We start from the raw sequence: 19,704 nt of genomic DNA on the forward strand, positions 1-19,704 counted from the left end.
CAGCTCCTTCCACCGTAGCCAGGTTTCTCAGCCGGGCTCCACGGGCCCTTTGGATCTGATGAGTCTTTGTTGTGGGGGCGCCTTGGGTGGGAGGGTTTAGCAGCATCCTCTACCCATGAGATGCCAGCGACAGTGTCTCCAGGCATGGCCAGATGTCCCTGGGAGTCAGCTCCATTTGAAATCCACCAGCCTCCTCTGGAGCCTTAGGGTACCACGGAGCCCCCCACCTCTACTGGGAGGAGGGAGAGCCTTGGGGAGCACGGGGTAGGGGTGTCTTGCAAGCCAGGGCTGGAGGTGACAACTCGCCTGTCTATGCCTGTTCTGTCGGGCAGGCCAGCTCCCATGGCCACAGTTGATGGCGAGGGAGGCTGGAAATAGGGAATACTGTGTGCCTAGGAGGGAAAGGCGAAGGGTGGGTGCTCTAGTTTGCTAGCTGCCAGAATGCAGTATACCAGAAACAGAATGGCTTTTAAAAGGGGGAATTTAATGAGTTGCTAGTTTACAGTTCTAAGGGGTAGAAAATGTCCCAATTAAAACAAGGTTATAGAAATGTCCAATTTAAGGCATCCAGGGAAAAATACCTTGGTTCAAGAAGGCCAACGACGTTCAACATTTCTCTCAGCTGGAAGGGCACATGGCTAACGTGGTGGCATCTGCTGGCTTTCTCGTGGCTTTACCAAAAAAAAAGGGCTCTCTCCAAAATGTTTCTTCTTTTAAAGGATTCCAGCAAGCAACTCCACCTTCAGTGGGTGGAGACTCACCTCCATGGAAATCATCTAATTAAAAGTTACCACCTACAATTGGGTGGGTCACATCTTCATGGAAATAATCAAAATGCTCCCACCCAGCAATATTGAGTGAGGATCCAAGGGCATGGCTTTTCTGGGGTCCACCACAGATTCAGACCAGCACAGTTGGGGACAATGGCCAGTCTGTTCCACAGATGGGGAGAGTTCACGTGTTTTATTCCCGTTCTTGAAGACAACAGGACGTGAGCCTCGAGCTCCTCCAGGGAGCCGTGAGGGCTGTCCTCTCCCCTTCCTTCTCCCACAAGACACCATCGTTCCCCCCGATGGGGACAGGCGCAAACCCAGCCGTGGAGGCAGTGTCCACTGTGTCCCCGTGGCGGTGCCAGGGACGGCGCAGGGGCCATAGGCTCCAGTCCCCGCCTCGAGCAGCGTGTTTCCCAGCTGCGTGCACGAGCCCTTCTTGTAGCAACTCTGCAGAGAGCGTGTCTGCGGGCACAGCTGCCACCCACAGTCCAGAGGCCCTCAGCGGTCAGGCCCCCAGAGTGGGGGGTCCGGAGGGCAGGTGCAGCTGGGGAGCAGCTGCCTAGAGGAGGCAGTGGCCGCGGGAAACACCCGGACGTTTCCTGACTAGAGCAGCAGACTCGGCTGGACAGTTCTGGAAGGCCAGAGTGCTAGAGCCGGTACGGAAAGGGAAACCTCCAAAGCCGCACAAGCCTCTGCTGTGGGTTTTGCAGAAGGGCTCCTCCGGCCCCCTTGGTGGGCTGGACGTGAGGTGTCGGCTCAGTCCCTGTAGGAAGACGGTGCCGTGAACCCTCAAGCCGTCCCTCTTCCCAGTGCGTGCAAGGACCCCCCCGCCACAAATGCTTTCTGTGGTGTCACCGCATGCTAATTAGAAAAGGAAAAACACCCTCTCGAGTCAAGACACACATCTCACCACCTGTTAGCATTAAGATTCGCCTTAAAAAAAGTTGGAAACTACAACGTTTTAAGCACAGTTTATAAGTCTAATTTTCTGTATGTCACTCTCAGGCAATAAATGCTTCTCCATGGGGGTGGGGGTGGGGGTGGGGGGCTGGGTGGGGGACAAAAGAAAGACAAAGTTCATTTAAGGCATATTGGTTTATTTTCGGGCACCACTGGAGGGCCCAGGCTGTGGCTGTCCTGACAGCACCCGCCTTGGGGGACCCCCGCCTGTTCGAGGTGCCGCTGAGCTTGGACACAATTCCCGGGTGGGCTGGGATTGGGGCGTGGGCCAGGCGCAGGGGTCCTGGGGAAGGGGGGGGGGGGGCTGAGGGGAATTGCCCTGGAGGCCGGGGCTGAGGGGACGGGGCAGCCAGGGCCACTTCCAGACTGCCGGGAGCTGCCCCCACCCAGGGCCCCGTCAGAAGGCATTCCTACTCATTTGCTGAGAGCCAAAAAGGAGCTGCTACTTTTAACTCAGGGTCTGTGGCAACTCGGCGCTGAGGCTGGGGTGGCAGAGCTGTTGCTGGTAACTGCCCGGCCTCTCTTGCCCTCGTCGTGTTGACAGAGAGATCTGTTACCCAGCAGGTCCGCTTCCTCAAATTGCCCTTCTTTGAGGACTCGGGGAAGTGCTGGAGGAAATCACTGCTTTGCTGGGGAAAGCAGGCCTGCAGCCACGCTTGGGCGCTCAGCTGCCTCTTCGCCAGAAGGAAGGGGAGCGAGAGAGGCCCCAGCTGGGGCATAGAGGGGTCCCCTGGGGAGCGGGGTCTGCTCCCATCCGGGGCTCTGCCCGAGGCCTTCCTGGGCACACCTCTCTCCAATGCGGCATAGCCTTGCCCCCGTCTCAATAGAAGGAAAGAGTTGATGGGACCCTGGCTGCACATGTGTCCAGGGAGGTAACAGGACATCTCCACAGGGCGGGTCGAGGGACCTGAACCCTTAGGTGTGCCCTCCCTCTGCGGCCGCTATCCCAGTGGGCTCCCTGGCCCCTCTCCCTCCAGCTCTCTCCCCATTTAGCAACTGTTTAAAAAGTTGAAAAAATGATCTGACTTCAGTTAGAGAAGTGAAGGAAGCTGATCTAGATAGGACTAAGGTAACTCAGAACTCAGGGTAAAGGATGATGTGGTCCTTATTTAAAACTTCAACTTCAGTGTGAGACCAAAGGGAGACGTGTTTATTTGGCGCAAAATTTTTATTTTGGGTAGCGCATTATCTAATTTAATTTGTATGGTCAATTTATTCGAACACCATAATTACGTGGAATCTTGAATAGGGCGTGAAATTTTGTTGGTTTGCACAGGTTACTGTGCGATGCCCTGATATATACCAGAGTCATTTGGGCAGAGAATAAAAAGGATCAGCAAAGTCTGTTTGGGGGACTGGGGAGAAAGGAGAAAATATTCAACTTCCCCATCTAGGGAATTCCTGATATTCTCACAAGCAGTGGGGGCAACCAATTCACTAGGCTGAGCCCTCTATCTTGGGGTTCTTCCCTGTGAAACTTATCCCTGCAAAGCAGAGGCTAAGCCTACTTACAATTATGCCTAAAAGTCACCCCCAGAGAACCTCTTTTCTTGCTCACTTGTGGCCTTTCTAAGTCAACTCAGCAGGTGAACTCACTGCCCTCCCCCTTCTATGTGGGACATGACTCCCAGCATGAGCCGGGACCCGGCACCCTGTGATGAGAAAGCCTTCTTGTCCAAAAGGGGAAGGAGAAATGAGACAAAATAAAGTTTCAGTGGCTGAGAGATTTCACACAGAGTCGAGAGGTTATCCTGGAGGTTATTCTTATGCCTTACATAGAAATCCCTTTTTGGTTTATGGTGTATTGGAGTGGCTGGAGAGAAGCACCTGAAAACTGTTGAGCTGTGTTCTAGTAGCCTTGATTCTTGAAGAGTGTATAACTATACAGCTTTTACAATGTGACTGTGTCATTGTGAAAACCTTATGTCTGATGTTCCTTTTATCCAGGGTATGGACAGATGAGTAAAAAAATAATGATAAAAATAAATAAATAATGGGGGAGGGTGTTAAGGGGTAATAAAAAAACAGGTAGATTGAATTACTAGTGGTCAAAGAGAGGGGTAAGGGGTATGGAATGTATAAATTTTTCTTTTTATTTGTTTTTCTGGAGTGATGCAAATGTTCTAAAAATAATCATGGTGATGAAAACACAGCTATGTGATGATACTGTGAGCCATGAATTGTGAACAGTGGATGGACTGTGTGTGTGTGAAGAATTCTCAGTAAAAATAGTAAAACAAAAGAAAGCAAATAAACACAACACTTTTTGAACTTCTATTGGGAATGAGGGTTCAAAACAGTAAGGCAAGAATCCTGCTTTTAGGGCTCGTATTTGGGGGTTGGGGGGAAATGCATTTAGCTATACTTGAGCTTAAGGCAAACCATGCCACCTGTCCATGGCCAAGGGCCCCTGGAAACCTGTCTGCATGCCACCTTTCATCCAACGACCCACAGCCCACAGGCACCATAATTTAAAACCAATGAGATCTTGACTTCAGGGTCTGAGCGAAGGGAGATTGCATTCGTAACACCTGGCAGAGCCTCCGGAAATCCTTCTATAATAAAGCAATTTCAATCTCTTCCTAAAACCCAGCTTCTTGAATCCCTGACTTCCACCCATGTCTCTCTGCCCTTGCCGGGGAAAATCCTGTGGCTGCTTTAGTTGCTAGGGTTTGTCAGCCTACCTGCCCCCTTCCTCACCCCTCAAGTGTGTTGGGGACTTGCCCAGGCCCTCAGGCCAGCCCTCGTAGGGGTGTGGGAAGGGCCGGGCTTTGAGGTATTTTTCTTTGTCAACCTTCGGCTCTGGTGCTCCATTGCACCTGGCCCTACCCCAGGAGAAAAGCTCTGCCCTGCAGCACAGCGGTGTCTGTGCCTTCCACAGAGCCCGTGAATAAGCAGCACTGAGGAATCCAGGCTGGGGGCTTCTAGAGGGCAGGGACTATTGCCTTCTGTCCCCAGCCTCAAGTTCTTAGCCCACAGTCCAGCACAGAGTAAGGGCAAACTGTCTGCTGCTGAGAACCAACAGAGAAATACTCTCTGAAAATGTGGAAAGGGATTAGGATATAAAGACATGCTTAGATCCTGTCTAAATAATGCCAGCGGGCACCTAGGGTGGACAGGTGGGCCAGGTGAGGTCTCAGGTCTCCTCTGTGGCCACCTCCAGGGCTGCAGCTCTCTCCCCACATCCCCTGCCCCTCCCCTGGAGCCTACATGCCCCAGAGAGGAAGGGACTGCTGCTTTAGATGAGCCTGGCCTGGCCGTGACTTCCCGAGTCGTCTCTTTCAAGTCCTCTACTGCCACAGCCACCCGGCGAGGGTACTGTCCTGGCCTTGTCATCAGTCCCCTGAACAAGTGGGTTCGGCACCTTAACTAGAATCAGTGACTTGCCTGGAGTCACCTAAAATGGCTCAAAACCAAAGCTATTGGGCAATGCACTGGTGGCTCAATGGCAGAGTTCTCGCCTGCCACGCTGGAGACCCAGGTTCGATTCCCGGAGCCTGCCCATGCAAAAAAAAACATAAAAAAACAAAGCTATTTGTCAACATCATTAGCCATTAGGGAAATATCATCTAAAACCACGGTGAGGTGGCTGACGAGGCCGTGGGGGCGTGGAAGACGAGGTCCTTGGAGGTGACCAGGCTCCCCCCGGGATGCTGCCAGGAGAACTGCGTGTCTCGGACGGAGAAAGAAATGATGCTACCAGTGATGGAACAAAGAGAAACCCTTGAAAATAGGTCTACAGTTTTTTTTAATTTGGACAATTTCACAGCCTTAGAACTGTAAACTTGTATCTTAAAATAAATCCCCTGTTTTAAAAGCTAAATAAATAAATAAATAAAATAAAAAATAAAATAGGTCTACAGGCTTTGCTGCCTGTAAGAAAAGAACCGTTCCCTACCATTTATGTAGATTCACAAAAGCAAAATGCAAGGTGGGATGTTATTTCCAAATCACAGGTGAAGAATATTTTTTTAAATGTGGCATAGGGAACAAATGAAGAGTCAATACCGGGAAAAGAAAGAGGCAGAAGACAATTTGTGAAGAGAAAGGAAACTGGAAGCAGCAAAGAAGATTACCATTTAAAATAATCTAATAAACAATACACAAATAATAGGGAAGATAATGGGTAAAATACATTGAGTAGATAGAAATACTGCTGGTCAATGAGAGGGAGGAGTAAGGGACATGGGATATATGAGCTTTTTCTTTTTATTTCTTTTTCTGAAGTGATGCAAATATTCTAAAAATGATCATGGTGATGAATATACAACTAAGTGATGATATTGTGAGCCATTGATTATACACCATATATGGACTGCATGCATGTGAAGATTTGATAATAAAATATTAAAAAAAAAAAAGATCCAAGTTATCCAGAGCCAAAATGTGTGAAGACTGATGCATTAGGAGCCCACAGGGGCCAAAGAGTAAAGGTGTTTGACTGGGCCGACAGGCTGCACAGGCAAGGAAAGAATGTAAAGGTTTTGGTGGTGCAGGATGGTAGGGGTTCATGCAGTGGGCCGTGTCGGACGAGCTGTGACAGCATTACGACAGGCTGGTTCTGTCCTCTGAGAGCAGTGTCCCTGTGTATGGAGCTCTAAATCTCACGCCAGAGGGCAGACAGGCTCCAGGGGGCTGGGAGCTGAGTGTGACTTCCGGGCACTAATCGGGTTGGCGCTGCTGGAGGGGCAAAGACTCCGATGCTGATGGGTCCATGGGGTCGTGACGAGGGTGTGAGCTTTTGTTTGCTTGTCCAGGTTAGCGTGGTATTCCGATATATCCCCGAGTAATTTGGGCAGTGAATGAAGAAATATTTGCAAGGTCCCCTGGGAACCCTGGGAGGAAAGGAGGAAATACTAAACTTCCCCATTTGGAGAGTTCCTGATATTCTCTCAAGCAGCTGGGACAAAAAAAAGAGCCTGATGATGATGCCCCACTTAACTACAGAGGAGAAAACATGTCCAAAATCTTAAAAGCGCAGCCCTCGGTCACCAGGTGCTGTAGAGACCACTTCTGTGATAGGGGATGCTAGGAAGCTACCCCTCCGACATCAGTGCACACACAAGTGGAAGGTGGCGTTACACTTTTCAAGTGTGACTGTTTGGGGAGGACACGTTTTGACTCAGTCCTTTCAGCTGCACCTAGAGACCTCCCTCCCAGCTCTGGACCATGCGTTCTGCATCACCCCGTCCTACGGAGCTCATCAGCCCAGGACACGCTGGCACCTGGCAGAACACACTCACACTGAAGCAGAGGGCCTTTCCCGGCCTTCGAGGGGCTTCTGAACCGACAGGAGGACGTGGTTTGTGCGTGGTAGATAGAGCCTTGACATCACCTGCAACGAGCATCTTTTCAATCCACCGGTATTTTATTTGTTTTACACCTCTTATGCCATGAATTCAGAGGGAATAGGCTCCAAAGCCGAGGCTCCTTTCCACTGGTTCTCACCAAGTGTGCTTCCCAGGGTGGGGCAGGCTGGAGCGTCAGCTGAGCCCAGGGGTCTTTCTCTTTAGCTTCCTTTTGTTCCTGATCATTTTCCTTTACACGTTTCAGGAAGTCGTCTCGGCTCTTAGAGTGCTTCACGTGCTCGCTATGCACATAAATTCTCTTGGCAAGAATTCTGCCCTCCACTTGTTTGTTCACAGCAAAGCCAACAGCATGCTGGGTACCATCACAGACCTGCCCAGGTCTGCCGCGGTAACATCTGTGGGCATTCCTTTTTGAACCGTACCCATTCCCTTGACGTCTACGATATTGCCTTTCCTGTAGATTTGCACGAATGTGGCCAGAGGAGCAGCTCCATGTTTCCTGAAAGGCCTAGAAAACATGCAACAGCTGCCTCTCCTCTCCCCCTTTGTGTTGGTCATCCAGGCGAATTACTGAAAGATGGCAGATCCGGCCAAAAGCCATTGTGTGGCTAAAAGAACACAGTGTAAAGAAAGAGGGTGGAACGTTCTATGAATCTGGAGAAGACATCTCCTGAGAGATTGATGGTAGACACCATTAATGGGCCAACCTTGTTGCACTGATTTCCTGTAGAAGCAAATCCTGTATGTGGTGACGTCCTGAGGACTCCGTCTCACCGAGCCTGTTGGCGTACCGATGCCCGATGCTGGTGAGATTGTGGGAGGCTCAGTGCACACCTGGGATAGCGAAGGAATGCTGGCAGGCTATAAAAGGGAAGGGATTACCCCACACCCTATTACTGGTACATAGATCAGAGAGGATATGTTCTCATGGAGGATACGGCTTAGGCTTGGAACGATTCTTGACTTGGATTCGAATAGGTATCACATCAGAGAGCTGTGCTTATAGCCTCGATGTGTCCAGCACTGCAAGCCATGACCCGTCCTCCTGAAGCATTAGGAAAGAACACGGTTCATGAAATGAGCTGGCTGCCTCTTAAAAATAACGTCAAAATCTTCCTTCTTTTACTGCTCCATTGGGGTATAACTTTCAGCTTTCTTCTTCTGTTTTCTATCCCTGCTACCATAAAAAGTAGTGCAAATCACTTGAACATCAAGTGATATTGATGTTGTCTTTTTTTTTGTATGCTGTATGGCGGAGTCGTATTTCATTATTTTTCCATGTGAGTTATCCTGCTATTGCAGCACCATTTGTTGAGTTTTTTTGTTTGTTTTGTTTGTTTTGGGGGGAAGTGCATGGACAGGGAATTGAACCCGGGTCTCCTGCATGGCAGGCAAGAATTCTACACCTGAACGAGCATTGCATCCTCCTGATGTTGTCATTTTAAGAAAACAAAATCCATTAAAAAGTTTTGGCATGTAGCCCTGCAGATACGGATTCTTTTCAGCACTTCACTATATAGATACTCCATGTTATTTTAATTAAACAGTTTTAAATGATGCACTAAGGCATCCTAATAACCTAATCTTTCTGTCCTTTTAAGTGTAACCGGAATTTAATTTATACCATTTTATTCTGTCAATGAGTTAAAAATCTTGGGGAAGGCAGTGTGATGGTGGTTCCGTGGCAGAATCCTCGCGTGCCATGCCACAGATCTGGGTTTGATTTCCAGAGCCTGCTCATGCCAAAAAAAAAAAAAAAATCTTGGGGAAAAATTGATAATATAGGTGTGAAAATTTGCTAATTTTAGAACTGGATATAATTCAACAGTAGATCCTTGGATCAAATTAATAGTCTTTTGCAACGATTATTGATCTTTTCTAAACCTGTTTAGCTGCTTATAATTCTAAAGCATATAAGTAATACAGAAGAATTTGTAAAAATGGCATTGTCTTCAAAAATTTAAAGTAAGAGCATGATTCTTTTTTAGCAGTTAATGAGTCACATCTCTCCTAGATTGGTTTATGCTAAAGAGGCAGACTGACCTTCCTAAGTAATTAAGAGTAAATGAGGTTTTTTTTTTTACATGGGCAGGCACCGGGAATCGAACCCGGGTCCTCAGGCCCGAGCCACCGTGGCCTGCCCCATGTAAATGAGTTTTTAAATAATTTGTAGCTGGACCTTAATGACAACTGTAAGTGCCTGAGTTGTCCTCACCCTGTCCTCAGATCTAATCTATGTCACTTATTAACTCGCAGCAGGCTTATCGAATGATTTCTTTTCAGATTTGGTTAATTTCTCCCTCCCAAAAATGCATGTCATGTATTCTCAAGAGGCTGTATTTCCAGTAATCAATAAATGGACACATGTAAAATAAAAAACACACACAGTGAGATACCGCTTCATACCTACCAGAATGGCTATTGTTAAAAAAAAAAAAGCAGAAAATAGCAAGTGCTGGCAAGGACACGGAGAAACATTGGCCATGTTGGTGGGAATGTAAAATGGTAAAGCCACAGATGGTGGTACCTCAGAAAGTTACCCACAGAATCATTGTATGACCCGACAACCCCACTTTTAAGTATATACTTCCAAAACTGAAAGTAGGGACTCAGACAGATTTCTGTACCCCAGTGTTCATAGCAGCATTATTTACAATAGCCAAAAGGTGGAAGCAATGCAAATACCCCTCAGTGGATGAATGGATAAACAAAATGTGGTATATGCACACAATGGAATATTATTCAGCCTTAACAAAGAAAGAAGTTCTGATGCATGTGACTGTATGGATGAGTTTTAGAGACATCATGTTGAGTGTAATCAGCCAGATGCAAAAGGACAGATATTGTATGATCTCACTTACATTAAATGTTAAGAATATGCAAATCTATAGTGACAGAAAGAAGATTATAGGTTACAGGGGTGAGGGGTGGGTTGGAGAAGGGGCAACTGGTGTTTAATGAGTTCAGAGCTGCTGTTTGTGATGGAAAAAGATGGTGGTGACAGTATTACAATATTGTGAGTGAAATTAACTTCACTGAACTTGCACATGATTAAAGGGGAAATGTTACGTTTTATATCTGTTACCACAATAATCATTTTTTTAAAAAGTGTTTGCAAAGTCCCCTTGGGGGAATGGTTAGAAAAAGGGAAAATTCCACTTCCCCATTTGGAGAAGGCCTGATATTCTCACAAGCAGAGAGGACAACAAAATCAATAGGCCAAACCCTCACTCTTGGGGTTTGTACATATGAAACTTATACCCACAAGGGATAAGCTAAGCTTACTTAAAATTAAGCCTAAGACTCACTCCCAAGAGAACCTCTTTTGTTGCTCAGATGTGGCCTCTCTCTCTCAGTCAACACGGCAAACAAACTCACTGCCTTTCCCCTGTCTATGTGGGACATGATTCCCAGGGGTGTGGACCTCCCTGGCAACATGGGACAGAAATCCTAGGATGAGCTGGGACTCAACATCAATGGATTGAGAAAACCTTCTTGACCAAAAGGGGGAAGAGAGAAATGAGACAAGATTAAGTGTCAGTGGCTGAGAGATTCCAAACAGAGTTGAGAGGTTATCCTGAAGGTTATTCTCATGTATTATATAGATAGCCCTTTTTTTTATGGTATGTTGGAGTGGCTGGAGAGAAGTACACAAAACTGTTGAACTGTGTTCCAAGAGCTTAGATTCTTGAAGAAAACCATATACCTGCACAGCTTTTACAGTGTGACTGTATGATTATGAAAACCTTGTATCTGATGCTCCTTTTACCCACACAGATGAGTAAAAAAAGAAAAAAGTAAATAAGGATAATAAATAAAATTAATAGGGGGAGATAAAAAGTAAAATTTGAGTATATTGAACCACTGTGGGTCAATGAGAGGGAGGGGTAAGGGGTGTGGGATGTATGAGTTCTTTTTTCTTTTTATTTCTTTTTCCGTAGTGATACAAATGTTCTGAAGTTGATCATGGTGAAGACTGTACAACTATGTGATGATATTGTGAGCCACTGATTGCATGATATTCTTGGCCGTATGTGTGTGGACATTTCTTGATACAAATATTTAAGCAAACAAACAGGCTGTTTTGTGTACACGGGGTCCTGGAGGCTGCACACTCCAGGCACGAGAGGCCTGTTCCCACAGAGAAAACTCACCCACCTCCCACTTGCTCTGAGCTCGCAGGTGCTGACAGAGGCGAGGAGGAGAAAAGAAAAGGGGTAAAGGACGAGGAGACCTTGCCTTCAATTTAGTGTGCTCCTCAAGTGTTGGTTAGCAAGTGCCAGCCTCCGTCTCAATTCAGTACACAACTCTGGGGTCCCCCCTGTGCTTTACACACGTCATCCAACGCAGATCCTGGAAACGGTCGCGTGCCGTGGACGCCACTGCCCTGTGCTGCGGGGTGGAAAGCGGGAGACCTAGCTTCCAGCGCTGGCTTCCAGAAGGGGCAGGCTCTGTGGAGCCTTGCTTTCAGGGTCAGAGCCCCTTCCCTGGGTCCTCAGGGTGATCTCCTGGCCCTGGCAAGATGCTGGAATGCCACTTCCCTCCCTCCTCCAAATCCTGGGTGACGTATCCGACCCTCCGGAGAGGAAGGGGCCTCGGGCTGCAGATCACAGAGAGGTCGGAGAGGTTGGGGTCTGCAGAGACCATGGAGCTCCGTCCCCACAGGGAGGGCCCCGTAGGCCGGGGATGGCTGTGGGTGTGACCTGCGCTGGCATCCCCAGGTCACTGGCCATCAGCCCACCCTGGGCCCAGATTTCAGCCCCGTGGATGCGCGTAGGATGGAATCCCCAGGAAGAGGAGCGGCTGGAGTAGGGCCACCACGAGATGCCCGCAGGGGAGGCCTGACCGCTCCAAGCACACATTAGTTCATAAGTGGATTCACAGTTGTCAGGGCTGGGGAGAACAGAAGGCACTGATCCAGCCTCCTCAAGGGGTGATGGCAAAGCTTGGCCCAGAGAGGGCAAGGCATGTGCCTGGGGCCACACAGCAGCCCAGCTCGCTGCACTATTGCACTGAGGTGCGTTCTGCTCTGAAAAGCTCACAGGGTACAGAGTCCCTCAGTTGCCTCTGCTTGGGCTTAGGTTCCAGAGATTCGTGGATGTAGATTTCAGTTTTTTATAAGCAAATGCTGAAATTCAGGCATCTTTTGTTCCACTTGATCCTGGAGGGGTAATTTGAGGGACTTTAGATCTTGCTTAAGCAGCTTTACATCTTGATGAAATGCTGATTTTCATATTGTTTTCAAACTGCACAGTTGCAGAAGTCGGGCGGCACATGTGAGCAGGATATTTTGAAGGAAGAATTCATACTCTGAATCCTAGGAGACGAGTCCAAGGGCGAAGGAAGAGGTGACACAAGCGCTGAGGTTTTCCTCCGTCTACTTGGCTTCCAGCATCGGGGACCTGCCGCGGTGGCTGTGTGTCCTCCGAGGACAGCCACCCACTCTGAGCCTCGGATCCTCATTCTCCAAGCGGACGTGCCCACGCCTCCTCCCAGGGCCCACTGGACAGGACGCAGAGGAAGCGCCCCCCTGAGTGGAGGAGCTGGGCAACGGAGCACACTTTGTCTGTGAGCGACAAGGGAATGAATGGCGGCAGCATGACTCGGCGAGGTTGGGAGACTCCTGGGAGACTCCTCGACCCTCAGACAAGGCGGTTACTCTGCTGCTGTCTTCAAGGCAGTGGCCATGTGCGAGGAGGAGGGGGCCTGCGAGGCGTCCGGAGGGGTTGGGGAAGGGCCCCGGACCGGAAGTCCAGACCAGGGTCCTGGCTCTGCAGCTGCCGGTGGCTGTGTGCCTCTCTGGCCTCGGGCTTCTCGTCGGGATGCAACTCAGTAGGGCCGGAGCTGAGGCGGCCTCTGTGCCAGGACCCTCGGCCTCCTTGCAGCAGGCCTGTTGCAGGATGCATGCATTTGGAATCAGTGGATTAGCAACGGCTGTTTCAGAATTGGGGGTGCTTGGCCTGGCTTGGCGGGGGCCGTTTCAGAGAGTATGGGGTTAGCATTGCCGGCCCGGGACGGGGTCGGGCTGGGTCTGGGCTCCACGCGGGCGCCCGGTGCTGACTCAGGCCACATGAGCTCTCAGCCTACCACGGCTTTGACACCAGATGAGACGTCACAAAATCAGGCCAGGTCCGCACGATGTTGGCATCTCCCAGAGAGAGCCCTTTGTTAACTGCCTGGGCAGCTGGGAGCGGGGCTGCTTCCGGGGCTGCACACCCCTACCTTGGGCAGTGCGACCGGCGTCTCCTGGACCTGGGCAGCACGTGGCCGGGGAGGCGGGACGCGGGTTCCACTTCCTACCTGGACCTGCCGCCTGCACCTCAGGGGCCGCATTCCAGAGCCCCCACCTCTGGCCTCAGTTTCCCTATTTGTGCTTGAATCCTTGGTTCCAGGGCCCAAGTTTCTGTTTGCTTTGCTGCTCAGCCAGGCCCTTAATTCGGGCCCCTGGAGCTCGTCTCTGGGCAAAGCCAGGCTGACCCTCAGAGCAGGAGCCGGGGTGTGGGGGAGGGGTCCCCAGGGGTGCGGAGGCCAGGCCCTGCAGAGTGGATGCACACCCCCAGCCTGTCATCTCTGGCCCCTGGGCGGCGTGAGTCCAGCCTTCTCTCCTCTCTCTAAGGAAGAGCCTGGCCCAGTTCCGGGGTGCCCGCGTGGGCCGCCGTCCCCTCCCTCAGGCTGTGTGCACGCAGCACCACCCCCTGCCTGGATTGCCTCACCTTCCTCACGTTCATCCTTCCAATTCCCATGTGGCACAGCCACCTCCGTGGGACCCGCCCTGACTCCCCCTCCCCGAGGTAATGACGGGCTTCTCCTCCCAGTTCGTGGTCCTTCACTGAGCACGTGACACTCTGTGACAACCGTCCCTCCGCAGAGCCTGGGGTGCTTGGGGGAAAGGGGGCGTCCGCACACACCCGCGGCCATGGCTTATCTCTCAGGTGTGGCTGTGGGTTTGGCCCCTTGTGAAGTTCTCCACGTGCACACGCTCATGAGCTCGCACCACCCTTGGCCCATGTCATGGAAGGGCTGGAACTGAGGTCACGCAACAAGGAAGCGGCAGGGCTGGGGTTAGAACCCAGGTCTGCCTGGCTCCAGGGAGGGAGGACATCACCCTGTCTCGGGGAGGGGACCCCGCCCCTTGGAACCTTCCCTTCGCTCCCTTCCCCAGCGCCCTGGGGCAGCAGGTCTCTGCGCATTCGGCAGGAAGCCTTGGCAGCCTGACAGGAGACAGGGTGGGTTCGTCCTGTGTGGTGCAGAGGGGCAGACACAAACATCACCGAGCAAGACAAGCAGTTTTCCAAGGGAACTACTATCTGTGCAGACCCGTTTGGGGTGCATGGAAATAAATTCCTTCCAGAGGGGTCTGGCTTTCTTGCATTATTTTGGGGGTGTGCATGGCAAGTGTTAAAACTAGTTTTCAAGATCAGTTAATGAATACCGGAGTGATTATGTTGATATGCCCATCAATTATGCAGAAAATCAGGTAACGAGACTATTTACTTTACGTAATAGATGTGTGGGCTTCTTGTACACGCTCTGAAGGAACATGCCTGCAAGGGTTATTTTTTATTTCCTGAGATGCCTTTTTTCCCTAATTGCTGGGAGTTTTGAAAATTGCTCCCTCTCCCCCGATTTCATTCTGTGCAAATGCATTTCCTCCTGTCACATTTCCCTGACACCTCCCATCGCCATGGCAGCACAGCCCCTCCTCCAGCCTCCCACGTGCCTTCTGTCTCACCAGGAAATCTTCAGAGATTCAAAACCAAGTTGGAAGAAATACAACTCCGTTGGTTTTTCTCTTTTGTAAACAGATTTGACAAAACGAAACCGGAAGGACCCGACCTTGGTATAAGGGGAGCTGGTTTCTGTGCCCAGGTCTGCCTTGAATTTGTGGAGTGATCTGAGCAAGTTTTCTTCCTTCTGTTGCCTCAACTCTAACATAAGATAAAATTGTGGTTCTCAGGGGCCAAACTAAGACCTGTGGTTGGGAGGCCGTGAGAGCCAGGCTTTGGTTGAATATCAGGAACTCATGGGTATCTCAGAGCTCTCCAACATGCCCAGTCTGCTGGCTGAGATGGTTCAAGCTGATTCCAGGCGACCCTCATGGAAAGAAAGGCCAAAAACAGAGGCGGTACAAATATCTATGGGATTTGGCAAGATGCCCTCCAAGTCTCGTGCAGTCTCAGAGTCTGGTCCCTTGGCTGAGGTTTGTCCATTTTGATAGCTCAGCCATACCCCTTGCTTTCTGGAGGGCTCTGCTTTCTTGGTGCTCGGGGCCTCTCACCTTTCCAAGCTGCTGCTGTGCGGGTGGAAGGCTTCCACCTGTGGGGAGACTCCTCCTGCTTCTCCCGGCCCAGCCACCTTGAGCAAACGCCGCAGGTCTGGACTGGACTCAGGCTTCTCAAGGGTTGCCTTTTGGATGCCATCTGACTGAGCTGGAGGGACAGGAAGTGGAGTCCGAGGCTTTTCCTGGAAGTGGCCACCTCTTCACAGTGCTAAATCATCCGGCTGCGGCGGAGGCAAGCCAGCGAAGGGGAGTTCCCAAGCCGCTGTTTCTCTGCTTGTCTTCTTTGACTTTGGGTCGTTCCATCCCGAAAAACATAGCTATGGGCTTTGCCTGGACGAGCAGCACGACTTGGAACAGGAATCGAATTTGAGAGTCAGTGAGCTGGTGCAGCCGCTCTGCCCTTGCACGTCACCCGTGGCTTTGGTGCTAGGGAAGTCCGTGCTAATGGTCTGGGGTGTGCGCTAGGTGGGTGGACACTTCCAGGGAGACCTCTCCCAGCATCCTGTGTACTCGGGCTGTGTGCACGTCCCCACCACCTGTGTCTTTGCCATTCATGATGCAAGACGAAGACGAGGGCCGGTGACTTCTAGGCGTCTATTTATTCATCAATTCTGCCATTCCATAAATATTTATGGAGCATTTCGTCTATGCCAAAACCCTTGCCAGGTAGCGGGGAGGCAGTGATGGGAAGCCAGCTCCGGTGGTGCTGCCATAGTGGGGACACACAGGCGGTCAGCGCGTGATCAAACAAACAAGATCATTTCGGACAGACGTAAGTCCATGAAGGAAGTAAACCTGAGGGAAATTGGGAGAACAAATGGGTTTGAGGGCTCTGGACAGGAACAGGCAGAATGAGGAGAAGGAGCTGGGAGACAGCAGCCCCCAGGGTGGGACGCCCCCCAGGAGAACCCCAGGAAAACCGCCGTTGCCCAGCAGTCCGTCCACCGAGCCTCGGCTACTCACTCCCGGGGACAGAAGCGTCTGCGGACAAGACCCCAGAGGAAGGACTAAAAACAAGCAACGTCTTTGGTCCACAGGGAATCCAAGGCTCAGGGTCCGGCGTCCGTCCCCATCATTCCCCAGGCCTGACAGCGACTTCCTTCCTTCCCTCCCAGGCCTGGCCTCCACGTGCCGAGGCTCCGGTGCTCAGGGCAGTTGATTTACCGCCGGCTGCTCGCTCCTTCCCGGCCTCAGGCGGGAGATTTATGGCTCCTGGAAGTGCCACCCCTCCCTGCTTCCTGTAAATCTCCCCCCACCCTGGGAGCAGCCGCGGCTATTTGGGTAACCCGTATCTGAACCAGAACTTCCTCGCCAGGAACTTCAGAGGGTACCTCCAGGAAGGACAGGGGAGCCCAGGGGCCGCCTTGTTTGGGGAGAATTCCAGGGCTGCCTGGAACAGCTGCTCTGCAGGCGTCGGGAGAGAACAGAGCTCTTCTTTGAAGCCCTGACTGCCTCTGTGGGGATGGTGCGAACCCCCAAAGGAGCAGTTTGGGTTTATGGAGGGCACGATGGAGCCTGAACGGCCAGGCCCCTGGAAAAGAGGGGGGCCCAGGGAGCCCGGGGAGGCCACACGTGTGTGCTGCGAGGGTGTGCGTGCCGGAGGGCAGGCATGGCTTTCGGTCTTACACGGTGTGCACAGCCTGTCTCCCGGCTGGAGTCTCATCTCCGGGCAGCGGATCCCTGTGTGTCCCCTGCCGACCCCCAGCACCTGATGGCACCTGGCCCCCCGCCAGCCCTGGCGAAGTGACCAGCCAGTGAGGAACGAGCTGCTGATGTAGACAGGCCACCGCTGTCCAGCTGTGTGCCCCCGGCCAAGTCACCGCCCTCCTATGTCTGAGTTTCCTCCAGAACAACAATTATCGATCAAAATGGTAAAACGGGCTGTCGTTAGCACGCCCGCATTCAGTCAATGATCTCCCCCCACCCCATTCTCTTTCCTGATCCCCTGAGGCTGGAACCTGAAGGGAGAAAAGCAACTGCTGGGCCAGGACACAGCGGGAGGGCCTCCCGGGCTGGGCGACTTCCTGTTTGCAGAGGAAGCCTTAACGCTTAACAAGTCGCTTAAAATTTGCCTTTCTCTGTGACCAAGAGAATTTCAAGTTTGGAAATTCAGGCCCTGAGCTGAAGTCCTTGTAAGCAAAGGATGTGGGACACTGGGAGAGGATGGAAGTTAACAAACCCCGAGGAGAAAGGAGAGGACAGTGCAATGTGCCCTGAGGCCGCACGACGGAACAAAGTAGGAACCCCCTGGGTGCCGGGGGCCAGCTCCAGGATGCTGCTGTCGCTGGGAGAAAACCTCCCTTTGCTGATGCCTCAGTTCTGGACTTCTGGCCTCGAAAGTCTGTGCTGATTGATGGCTGAAGCCCTTTCCGGTCCCCGCGATGTGGGGACGCCTGGCCGAGGGGCTGGTGCTGGGTTCTGTCCCTGGGCAGCTGCCCCACAGCCCTTCCTCCGGGAACCTTGTGCCAGCAGCTCTTCCCGTAACCCCAGGTGGAGCCAGGTTGGGGGCCTCCCCTCCAGCCCCCAAGCACCTGTGCCCCCCGCCCTTCCTTCATTTCTTCCTCACGGGGCAGGGGAATCCTTAAAGACAAGCGAGCATTCACATCCATGATTTCTTCTGCAGAGGGTGTATGCGCTCAGGGTGGGGGTGACGTGGGGAGGGAGCACTGGCAACCCCTCTCCCAGGGCCAGGTAACATCTATTCTGAGCAGGGCACCCAGTGGCCACAGTCTCTGGCCAGCAGGAGCACATGAGATGGCTTCAGCCCACAGCCCAGATGAGAGCAGGCCCATGACTCATTGAACTACAATTAGGGTCTCTGCTGCAGCTTCGGAGGAGCTCCGTTGGGTCCCGAGACTGTTTATTTGAATAAGCCAGCCGGCTGGGGCACGCGGGGGGCGAGGCAGAGGTGGAGGGGGGTCAGGCAGCGGGGCTGGAGCTTTCTGTCATTTTGGACACTTTAATAATGGGAAAAGCCTTTGACCTGAGCCCTCCCAGAGCCCGGGATTCCAGAGCCTAAATAGCCGTGGGACGGCAGTTCTTCATCTTCAAATTACTAATCAAGTGGGATCAGGCATGGAAAACCCCCAGCGCACTGTAAAGGCTCTGGAGGTGGGTCTAGCACCCACACCAAGCCCAGAAGGGGGAGGTTCGTTTTGCTCCAAAATTCTTGGGTGAGTGGCTCTCATTGGCCCCAGTTTTTCCACCGAAAAGGCAACAAGCAAAGGAGCTGGCAGCTGGGCTTGGCTTCGGGACCCTCGCTGTGTCTTCTCCAGCGTTGCTTCTGAGAGCCGGCTCCATGCATCTCTGCCCTTCCACCTGCTCTCAGGCCACGTGGCACTGACAAGAGCCGGCGCTGGGGTCCCTGGGGTTTGCGACGTGCCTCTTTCACTTAGCTTTTCTGGTCGCGCCTTCCCAAGAGTCATTTCAGGTCAGTGCCACTAGTTTTCTCACTTTAAACATACAAAAAGTGAGGCTTGGACAGGGACCCACACCCCGTAAGGAGGTCCCGAATGGGTAACCCGCCCAGTGAACAGTTTTTATGGTGGAGGCACAGTCCCGTCCTCCATGGGCTTTTTGTCCCGTGGCTGGTCAATCTGGGTTTCTGTGCATCTCCTAAAGCATCTCAAACAGCATCCAGCCCCTGGTGCTGCTGGAAGGAATGGCGGCTCGGCTCGAGGAGTGGGATGCCTGCAGACCACACGAACCAGGGGTTGACTCAGAAATCCATTTCCTTGTCATAGAAGAGAGTCCCATTGTTTACCAGAGACCTGGGTTCAATTCATGGTGCCTGCCCATGCAAAAAGCAAGCAAAAAAAAGAGTCCCAGAGAGTGGGTGCTGGATGCTGCGAGGGTGGCCTGCAGTCTCTTAGGACCAGGAATCCCTGTAGGGCTGCTTTCCTAGCCCGTGGATGCCTTGGGGTCAAACTCGGACACGCCATGACTCTGAAGGGTGCCACGGGCCATGGCTTCTGACGGTGGAAGTCCTGTGCTTTCAGCCTGACACAGGGCCCCAGGCCAGCCCACCTGAGGTTCCAAGCTGCAGCGGCCCTGTGGTTTAGCAGAATCCACCAATGCACTCATTCCATTCTAAGCAGGAAGCAGGTGGTCTTTGTTTTGTACAGAAACCTAGAAAATACGGTGGACGGACAGTGAGACAGCAATAGCAAACTTTCCCTTTTGTAGATAAGAACATGAGGTCGGAAGGGAATTTGCCCACGCTCATTTGGCATGTCCTAAACCATATTTTAACCTGGGCGCAGACCAGCCACTGGATTTCCTCGCAGTGACCCAGCACTTCACTGTCCACTCTTCACGCCTTGGTTTTCTCATCAGCAGGACGGGAGTTGGCCCCGTCAGCCCTCTGGCCCTAACAGCTACA

At 51.8% G+C, this 19,704-nt stretch overlaps 1 pseudogene; it reads left to right on the forward strand.

The window, feature by feature from the left end:
- Positions 1-5,383: 5,383 nt before the first annotated feature.
- LOC143675604 (asparagine--tRNA ligase, cytoplasmic-like) lies at positions 5,384-8,078 on the forward strand (annotated as a pseudogene).
- The last annotated feature ends 11,626 nt before the right edge of the window (positions 8,079-19,704 follow it).

The sequence above is a fragment of the Tamandua tetradactyla genome, chromosome 3 (assembly GCF_023851605.1).
Source record: "Tamandua tetradactyla isolate mTamTet1 chromosome 3, mTamTet1.pri, whole genome shotgun sequence".
In the NCBI taxonomy this organism is placed as follows: Eukaryota; Metazoa; Chordata; class Mammalia; order Pilosa; family Myrmecophagidae; genus Tamandua; species Tamandua tetradactyla.